General features: G+C 53.9%; 5 non-coding genes and 1 pseudogene across 5 annotated transcripts; all 6 read left to right on the forward strand.

The window, feature by feature from the left end:
- Positions 1-661: 661 nt before the first annotated feature.
- LOC141267101 (5S ribosomal RNA) lies at positions 662-780 on the forward strand. The gene has a single exon (XR_012321116.1). It is a non-coding gene; the product is annotated as a 5S ribosomal RNA (ribosomal RNA).
- A 1,688-nt stretch (positions 781-2,468) lies between these two features.
- Positions 2,469-2,587, forward strand: LOC141266755 (5S ribosomal RNA). Its single transcript, XR_012320780.1, has one exon. It is a non-coding gene; the product is annotated as a 5S ribosomal RNA (ribosomal RNA).
- Positions 2,588-2,843: 256 nt separating this feature from the next.
- LOC141268017 (5S ribosomal RNA) lies at positions 2,844-2,962 on the forward strand (annotated as a pseudogene).
- Positions 2,963-4,668: 1,706 nt separating this feature from the next.
- On the forward strand, positions 4,669-4,787 carry LOC141266605 (5S ribosomal RNA). The gene has a single exon (XR_012320635.1). It is a non-coding gene; the product is annotated as a 5S ribosomal RNA (ribosomal RNA).
- Positions 4,788-6,486: 1,699 nt separating this feature from the next.
- On the forward strand, positions 6,487-6,605 carry LOC141266199 (5S ribosomal RNA). The gene has a single exon (XR_012320252.1). It is a non-coding gene; the product is annotated as a 5S ribosomal RNA (ribosomal RNA).
- Positions 6,606-8,316: 1,711 nt separating this feature from the next.
- Positions 8,317-8,435, forward strand: LOC141270238 (5S ribosomal RNA). The gene has a single exon (XR_012321585.1). It is a non-coding gene; the product is annotated as a 5S ribosomal RNA (ribosomal RNA).
- The last annotated feature ends 1,388 nt before the right edge of the window (positions 8,436-9,823 follow it).

The raw sequence follows: 9,823 nt of genomic DNA on the forward strand, positions 1-9,823 counted from the left end.
GGGGATGGTTTTAGAGGGCGACCGCCTAACGAGGGCCAGCAGAAGTAACGTCTTCTTCTTCAAAGAAGCTTGTGTAACTAACCCAATCAGACAGCTGCCCAGGAGCTAACCTCAGTGCTAGGAAGGAGCGGGAGGGAATTGAGGGGGTGGTTCCTGCTAAGGCCCTGAAATAATAATAAGAGAGGCAGGAGAGTCTGACGCATGGTGGCGGAAAAGCTGCAGGTGCAAATAGGGAATGTGGTCTCGTGCGAGCAACTTGTGCATGCTCGCTGTGTGTGAGTGTGCGCTTCCTAGGTACGGCGCGCTGCAGACAGTCAAAAGGGTTGCTCCCTTTCATTAAAAGTTAATCCCCGGCTGCAGGCTATTAGAAAGCAACTAACCGCGCTCTACTCACCCTACCCAGGTCTACCGGTGAGTCTCGCCGCTGCTCCCGGCCTGTGGCATTGGCCGCGACGCTGACGTTCCGTCGACAGCGCGGCAGCCGATCAGTGAGCTCAGCGGCTCTGAGCGGGGCGTTCTGTCTACAAGACCTTTTTAAGGAGCCAGCAAAAAAGTGAAGAGAAAGGAAAGCACAAAAGCACCTTGTCTTACAAAGCATTGGAAAGGGCAGCCGGCAACCGGACGTCAAAGTAGAAAAGCAGCAGGTGAGAGGCCTGTCTCCGCCTGTGGCCACACCACCCTGAACATGCCTGATCTTGTCTGATCTCAGAAGATAAGCAGGGTTGGGCCTGCTTAGTACTTAGATGGGAGACCGCTTGGGAATACCAGGTGCTGTAGGCTTTTGCTTTTTCTTACTTCCACCAGCAGGGGTCACTCTCCTCTATGCCTTTTTTCCATTCCTTTTTTCACAAGCGCACACATGCTCCTTTCTTCTTTTCATTTGCTTTCTCTCTTGCGCTATTTAATCCTTGCAAAATACCAGCATCCTTCTCATCACCGTGGGCCTCCAGCATTGTTGCTTATTTACTTTTAATACTAGGCTTCTTTTCACCAGGACCAGCGACTCCCGCATGACTGGAGGCAACCACCGCTGACCTGGAGGCCAGTTTACAGCACAACCCAAGCAAAACACCTTTGCAGGCCACACGACCCCCCCGAAGAGCAGCTCAAATTCACTCGCAACCATCTCACCCTCTTCCTTCATTCACTCCTGGGCGTTTCGCTCCACCCCAAGTTGCGGGTCCAGCTTGCTTTTTCTGTCACATCCCCGCGATGAACGGTTTAGCCTGCAGGAGACCCTGCGCCGAGCCATTTTTAAACACATCTGATGCGGCAGGTGTTTCATTGCTCAACAAACAACACCTATAGGGACGGCACAGCCTATGCATCGGTCCTTCGGAGACCGCCCCAGAACGGCCAGAGTTCTCGTCCCCACGCGAGCCTGAGGAAGGCTGGCCGGGCGATGGGTCAAGCAGCGTCTACTGGCCATACCACCTTGGATACGTCCGATCTCGGAAGCAAAGCAGAGATGGGTTCGGAAATACTTGGTTGGGACACCTCCTGAGAACACCAGGTATTGTAGACAATTTTGATGACGTTTTGCCATCTTGCCCAGCTCGGCTAGCATGGAGTAGCGCCTTGCTGGACACCGACCTTACGTAAAGTAGAGGCTGGAAGTCCCAAGCCTCCCAAGCCCCCCAAGACCTCTAATATAAGGACGCAACCCCGCCGCCTCTACCAGGCTTCACACCGAGCTCCTTGCCACGGCCAGGAGTGCTTATTGACCCCGCAGCCGGCCGTATGCAAATGATGGCGTTAAAAGCATCTCGCGCTGTGAAGGGGCCAGGCTTTCAGCAGCTGCCCAGGGCATGGTTTTAGAGGGCGACCGCCTAACGAGGGCCAGCAGACGTAACGTCTTCTTCTTCTTCAAAGAAGCTTGTGTAACTAACCCAATCAGACAGCTGCCCAGGAGCTAACCTCAGTGCTAGGAAGGAGCGGGAGGGAATTGAGGGGGTGGTTCCTGCTAAGGCCCTGAAATAATAATAAGACAGGCAGGAGAGTCTGACGCATGGTGGCGGAAAAGCTGCAGGTGCAAATAGGGAATGTGGTCTCGTGCGAGCAACTTGTGCATGCTCGCTGTGTGTGAGTGTGCGCTTCCTAGGTACGGCGCGCTGCAGACAGTCAAAAGGGTTGCTCCCTTTCATTAAAAGTTAATCCCCGGCTGCAGGCTATTAGAAAGCAACTAACCGCGCTCTACTCACCCTACCGAGGTCTACCGGTGAGTCTCGCCGCTGCTCCCGGCCTGTGGCATTGGCCGCGACGCTGACGTTCCGTCGACAGCGCGGCAGCCGATCAGTGAGCTCAGCGGCTCTGAGCGGGGCGTTCTGTCTACAAGACCTTTTTAAGGAGCCAGCAAAAAAGTGAAGATAAAGGAAAGCACAAAAGCACCTTGTCTTACTAAGCACTGGAAAGGGCAGCCGGCAACCGGACGTCAAAGTAGAAAAGCAGCAAGTGAGAGGCCTGTCTCTGCCTACGGCCACACCACCCTGAACACACCCGATCTTGTCTGATCTCAGAAGCTAAGCAGGGTTGGGCCTGTTTAGTACTTGGATGGGAGACCGCCTGGGGATACCAGGTGCTGTAGGCTTTTGCTTTTTCTTACTTCCACCAGCAGGGGACACTCTCCTCTATGCCTTTTTTCCATTCCTTTTTTCACAAGCGCACACATGCTCCTTTCTTCTTTTTATTTGCTTTCTCTCTTGCGCTATTTAATCCTTGCAAAATACCAGCATCCTTCTCATCACCGTGGGCCTCCAGCATTGTTGCTTATTTACTTTTAATACTAGGATTCTTTTCACCAGGACCAGCGACTCCCGCATGACTGGAGGCAACCACCACTGACCTGGAACGGCCACACCACCCTGAACACGCCCGATCTCGTCTGATCTCAGAAGCTAAGCAGGGTCAGGCCTGGTTAGTACTTGGATGGGAGACCGCCTGGGAATACCAGGTGCTGTAGGCTTTTGCTTTTTCTTACTTCCACCAGCAGGGGTCACTCTCCTCTATGCCTTTTTTCCATTCCTTTTTTCACAAGCGCACACATGCTCCTTTCTTCTTTTCATTTGCTTTCTCTCTTGAGCTATTTAATCCTTGCAAAATACCAGCATCCTTCTCATCACCGTGGGCCTCCAGCATTGTTGCTTATTTACTTTTAATACTAGGCTTCTTTTCACCAGGACCAGCGACTCCCGCATGACTGGAGGCAACCACCGCTGACCTGGAGGCAACCACCGGTAACCTGGAGGCCAGTTTACAGCACAACCCAAGCAAAACACCTTTGCAGGCCACACGACCCCCCCGAAGAGCAGCTCAAATTCACTCGCAACCATCTCACCCTCTTCCTTCATTCACTCCTGGGCGTTTCGCTCCACCCCAAGTTGCGGGTCCAGCTTGCTCTTTCTGTCACATCCCCGCGATGAACGGTTTAGCCTGCAGGAGACCCTGCGCCGAGCCATTTTTAAACACATCTGATGCGGCAGGTGTTTCATTGCTCAACAAACAACACCTATAGGGACGGCACAGCCTATGCATCGGTCCTTCGGAGACCGCCCCAGAACGGCCAGAGTTCTCGTCCCCACGCGATCCTGAGGAAGGCTGGCTGGGCGATGGGCCAAGCAGCGTCTACTGGCCATACCACCTTGGATACGTCCGATCTCGGAAGCAAAGCAGAGATGGGTTTGGAAATACTTGGTTGGGACACCTCCTGAGAACACCAGGTATTGTAGACAATTTTGATGACGTTTTGCCATCTTGCCCAGCTCGGCTAGCATTGAGTGGCGCCTTGCTGGACACCGACCTTACGTAAAGTAGAGGCTGGAAGTCCCAAGCCTCCCAAGCCCCCCAAGACCTCTAAGATAAGGACGCAACCCCGCTGCCTCTACCAGGCCTCACACCGAGCTCCTTGCCACGGCTAGGAGTGCTTATTGACCCCGCAGCCGGCCGTATGCAAATGATGGCGTTAAAAGCATCTCGCGCTGTGAAGGGGCCAGGCTTTCAGCAGCTGCCCAGGGGATGGTTTTAGAGGGCGACCGCCTAACGAGGGCCAGCAGAAGTAACGTCTTCTTCTTCAAAGAAGCTTGTGTAACTAACCCAATCAGACAGCTGCCCAGGAGCTAACCTCAGTGCTAGGAAGGAGCGGGAGGGAATTGAGGGGGTGGTTCCTGCTAAGGCCCTGAAATAATAATAAGACAGGCAGGAGAGTCTGACGCATGGTGGCGGAAAAGCTGCAGGTGCAAATAGGGAATGTGGTCTCGTGCGAGCAACTTGTGCATGCTCGCTGTGTGTGAGTGTGCGCTTCCTAGGTACGGCGCGCTGCAGACAGTCAAAAGGGTTGCTCCCTTTCATTAAAAGTTAATCCCCGGCTGCAGGCTATTAGAAAGCAACTATCCGCGCTCTACTCACCCTACCCAGGTCTACCGGTGAGTCTCGCCGCTGCTCCCGGCCTGTGGCATTGGCCGCGACGCTGACGTTCCGTCGACAGCGCGGCAGCCGATCAGTGAGCTCAGCGGCTGTGAGCGGGGCGTTCTGTCTACAAGACCTTTTTAAGGAGCCAGCAAAAAAGTGAAGAGAAAGGAAAGCACAAAAGCACCTTGTCTTACTAAGCACTGGAAAGGGCAACCGGCAACCGGACGTCAAAGTAGAAAAGCAGCAAGTGAGAGGCTTGTCTCTGTCTACGGCCACACCACCCTGAACACACCTGATCTCGTCTGATCTCGGAATCTCAGCAGGGTTGGGCCTGGTTAGTACTTGGATGGGAGACCGCCTGGGAATACCAGGTGCTGTAGGCTTTTGCTTTTTCTTACTTCCACAAGCAGGGGTCACTCTCCTCTATGCCTTTTTTCCATTCCTTTTTTCACAAGCGCACACATGCTCCTTTCTTCTTTTCATTTGCTTTCTCTCTTGCGCTATTTAATCCTTGCAAAATACCAGCATCCTTCTCATCACCGTGGGCCTCCAGCATTGTTGCTTATTTACTTTTGTAATACTAGGATTCTTTTCACCAGGACCAGCGACTCCCGCATGACTGGAGGCAACCACCGCTGACCTGGAGGCAACCACCGGTAACCTGGAGGCCAGTTTACAGCACAACCCAAGCAAAACACCTTTGCAGGCCACACGACCCCCCCGAAGAGCAGCTCAAATTCACTCGCAACCATCTCACCCTCTTCCTTCATTCACTCCTGGGCGTTTCGCTCCACCCCAAGTTGTGGGTCCAGCTTGCTCTTTCTGTCACATCCCCGCGATGAACGGTTTAGCCTGCAGGAGACCCTGCGCCGAGCCATTTTTAAACACATCTGATGCGGCAGGTGTTTCATTGCTCAACAAACAACACCTATAGGGACGGCACAGCCTATGCATCGGTCCTTCGGAGACCGCCCCAGAACGGCCAGAGTTCTCGTCCCCACGCGAGCCTGAGGAAGGCTGGCCGGTCGATGGGCCAAGCAGCGTCTACTGGCCATACCACCTTGGATACGTCCGATCTCGGAAGCAAAGCAGAGATGGGTTCGGAAATACTTGGTTGGGACACCTCCTGAGAACACCAGGTATTGTAGACAATTTTGATGACATTTTGCCATCTTGCGCAGCTCGGCTAGCATGGAGTGGCGCCTTGCTGGACACCGACCTTACGTAAAGTAGAGGATGGAAGTCCCAAGCCTCCCAAGCCCTCTAAGATAAGGACGCAACCCCACCGCCTCTACCAGGCCTCACACCGAGCTCCTTGCCACGGCCAGGAGTGCTTATTGACCCCGCAGCCGGCCGTATGCAAATGATGGCGTTAAAAGCATCTCGCGCTGTGAAGGGGCCAGGCTTTCAGCAGCTGCCCAGGGCATGGTTTTAGAGGGCGACCGCCTAACGAGGGCCAGCAGAAGTAACGTCTTCTTCTTCAAAGAAGCTTGTGTAACTAACCCAATCAGACAGCTGCCCAGGAGCTAACCTCAGTGCTAGGAAGGAGCGGGAGGGAATTGAGGGGGTGGTTCCTGCTAAGGCCCTGAAATAATAATAAGACAGGCAGGAGAGTCTGACGCATGGTGGCGGAAAAGCTGCAGGTGCAAATAGGGAATGTGGTCTCGTGCGAGCAACTTGTGCATGCTCGCTGTGTGTGAGTGTGCGCTTCCTAGGTACGGCGCGCTGCAGACAGTCAAAAGGGTTGCTCCCTTTCATTAAAAGTTAATCCCCGGCTGCAGGCTATTAGAAAGCAACTAACCGCGCTCTACTCACCCTACCGAGGTCTACCGGTGAGTCTCGCCGCTGCTCCCGGCCTGTGGCATTGGCCGCGACGCTGACGTTCCGTCGACAGCGCGGCAGCCGATCAGTGAGCTCAGCGGCTCTGAGCGGGGCGTTCTGTCTACAAGACCTTTTTAAGGAGCCAGCAAAAAAGTGAAGAGAAATGAAAGCACAAAAGCACCTTGTCTTACTAAGCACTGGAAAGGGCAGCCGGCAACCGGACGTCAAAGTAGAAAAGCAGCAAGTGAGAGGCCTGTCTCTGCCTACGGCCACACCACCCTGAACACACCCGATCTCGTCTGATCTCAGAAGCTAAGCAGGGTTGGGCCTGATTAGTACTTGGATGGGAGACCGCCTGAGGATACCAGGTGCTGTAGGCTTTTGCTTTTTCTTACTTCCACCAGCAGGGGACACTCTCCTCTATGCCTTTTTTCCATTCCTTTTTTCACAAGCGCACACATGCTCCTTTCTTCTTTTTATTTGCTTTCTCTCTTGCGCTATTTAATCCTTGCAAAATACCAGCATCCTTCTCATCACCGTGGGCCTCCAGCATTGTTGCTTATTTACTTTTAATACTAGGCTTCTTTTCACCAGGACCAGCGACTCCCGCATGACTGGAGGCAACCACCGCTGACCTGGAGGCAACCACCGGTAACCTGGAGGCCAGTTTACAGCACAACCCAAGCAAAACACCTTTGCAGGCCACACGACCCCCCCGAAGAGCAGCTCAAATTCACTCGCAACCATCTCACCCTCTTCCTTCATTCACTCCTGGGCGTTTCGCTCCACCCCAAGTTGTGGGTCCAGCTTGCTCTTTCTGTCACATCCCCGCGATGAACGGTTTAGCCTGCAGGAGACCCTGCGCCGAGCCATTTTTAAACACATCTGATGCGGCAGGTGTTTCATTGCTCAACAAACAACACCTATAGGGACGGCACAGCCTATGCATCGGTCCTTCGGAGACCGCCCCAGAACGGCCAGAGTTCTCGTCCCCACGCGAGCCTGAGGAAGGCTGGCCGGTCGATGGGCCAAGCAGCGTCTACTGGCCATACCACCTTGGATACGTCCGATCTCAGAAGCAAAGCAGAGATGGGTTCGGAAATACTTGGTTTGGACACCTCCTGAGAACACCAGGTATTGTAGACAATTTTGATGACGTTTTGCCATCTTGCGCAGCTCGGCTAGCATGGAGTGGCGCCTTGCTGGACACCGACCTTACGTAAAGTAGAGGATGGAAGTCCCAAGCCTCCCAAGTCCTCTAAGATAAGGACGCAACCCCACCGCCTCTACCAGGCCTCAGACCGAGCTCCTTGCCACGGCTAGGAGTGCTTATTGACCCCGCAGCCGGCCGTATGCAAATGATGGCGTTAAAAGCATCTCGCGCTGTGAAGGGGCCAGGCTTTCAGCAGCTGCCCAGGGGATGGTTTTAGAGGGCGACCGCCTAACGAGGGCCAGCAGAAGTAACGTCTTCTTCCTCAAAGAAGCTTGTGTAACTAACCCAATCAGACAGCTGCCCAGGAGCTAACCTCAGTGCTAGGAAGGAGCGGGAGGGAATTGAGGGGGTGGTTCCTGCTAAGGCCCTGAAATAATAATAAGAGAGGCAGGAGAGTCTGACGCATGGTGGTGGAAAAAGCTGCAGGTGCAAATAGGGAATGTGGTCTCGTGCGAGCAACTTGTGCGAGCAACTTGTGCATGCTCGCTGTGTGTGAGTGTGCGCTTCCTAGGTACGGCACGCTGCAGACAGTCAAAAGGGTTGCTCCCTTTCATTAAAAGTTAATCCCCGGCTACAGGCTATTAGAAAGCAACTAACCGCGCTCTACTCACCCTACCCAGGTCTACCGGTGAGTCTCGCCGCTGCTCCCGGCCTGTGGCATTGGCCGCGACGCTGACGTTCCGTCGACAGCGCGGCAGCCGATCAGTGAGCTCAGTGGCTCTGAGCGGGGCGTTCTGTCTACAAGACCTTTTTAAGGAGCCAGCAAAAAAGTGAAGAGAAAGGAAAGCACAAAAGCACCTTGTCTCACTAAGCACTGGAAAGGGCAGCCGGCAGCCGGACGTCAAAGTAGAAAAGCAGCAAGTGAGAGGCCTCTCTCTGCCTACGGCCACACCACCCTGAACAAACCCGATCTCGTCTGATCTCGGAATCTAAGCAGGGTTGGGCCTGCTTAGTACTTGGATGGAAGACCGCCTGGGAATACCAGGTGCTGTAGGCTTTTGCTTTTTCTTACTTCCACAAGCAGGGGTCACTCTACTCTATGCCTTTTTTCCATTCCTTTTTTCACAAGCGCACACATGCTCCTTTCTTCTTTTCATTTGCTTTCTCTCTTGCGCTGTTTAATCCTTGCAAAATACCAGCATCCTTCTCATCACCATGGGCCTCCAGCATTGTTGCTTATTTACTTTTAATACTAGGCTTCTTTTCACCAGGACCAGCGACTCCCGCATGACTGGAGGCAACCACCGCTGACCTGGAGGCAACCACCGGTAACCTGGAGGCCAGTTTACAGCACAACCCAAGCAAAACACCTTTGCAGGCCACACGACCCCCCCGAAGAGCAGCTCAAATTCACTCGCAACCATCTCACCCTCTTCCTTCATTCACTCCTGGGCGTTTCGCTCCACCCCAAGTTGCGGGTCCAGCTTGCTCTTTCTGTCACATGCCCGCGATGAATGGTTTAGCCTGCAGGAGACCCTGCACCGAGCCATTTTTAAACACATCTGATGTGGCAGGTGTTTCATTGCTCAACAAACAACACCTATAGGGACGGCACAGCCTATGCATCGGTCCTTCGGAGACCGCCCCAGAACGGCCAGAGTTCTCGTCCCCACGCGAGCCTGAGGAAGGCTGGCCGGTCGATGGTCCAAGCAGCGTCTACTGGCCATACCACCTTGGATACGTCCGATCTCGGAAGCAAAGCAGAGATGGGTTCGGAAATACTTGGTTGGGACACCTCCTGAGAACACCAGGTATTGTAGACAATTTTGATGACGTTTTGCCATCTTGCGCAGCTCGGCTAGCATGGAGTGGCGCCTTGCTGGACACCGACCTTACGTAAAGTAGAGGATGGAAGTCCCAAGCCTCCCAAGCCCCCCAAGACCTCTAAGATAAGGACGCAACCCCGCCGCCTCTACCAGGCCTCACACCGAGCTCCTTGCCACGGCTAGGAGTGCTTATTGACCCCGCAGCCGGCCGTATGCAAATGATGGCGTTAAAAGCATCTCGCGCTGTGAAGGGGCCAGGCTTTCAGCAGCTGCCCAGGGGATGGTTTTAGAGGGCGACCGCCTAACGAGGGCCAGCAGAAGTAACGTCTTCTTCTTCAAAGAAGCTTGTGTAACTAACCCAATCAGACAGCTGCCCAGGAGCTAACCTCAGTGCTAGGAAGGAGCGGGAGGGAATTGAGGGGGTGGTTCCTGCTAAGGCCCTGAAATAATAATAAGACAGGCAGGAGAGTCTGACGCATGGTGGCGGAAAAGCTGCAGGTGCAAATAGGGAATGTGGTCTCGTGCGAGCAACTTGTGCATGCTCGCTGTGTGTGAGTGTGCGCTTCCTAGGTACGGCGCGCTGCAGACAGTCAAAAGGGTTGCTCCCTTTCATTAAAAG

The sequence above is a fragment of the Phyllobates terribilis genome, unplaced genomic scaffold (genome assembly GCF_046119375.1).
Source record: "Phyllobates terribilis strain yellow unplaced genomic scaffold, ASM4611937v1 Scaffold_4__5_contigs__length_816908805, whole genome shotgun sequence".
Lineage (NCBI taxonomy): Eukaryota > Metazoa > Chordata > Amphibia > Anura > Dendrobatidae > Phyllobates > Phyllobates terribilis.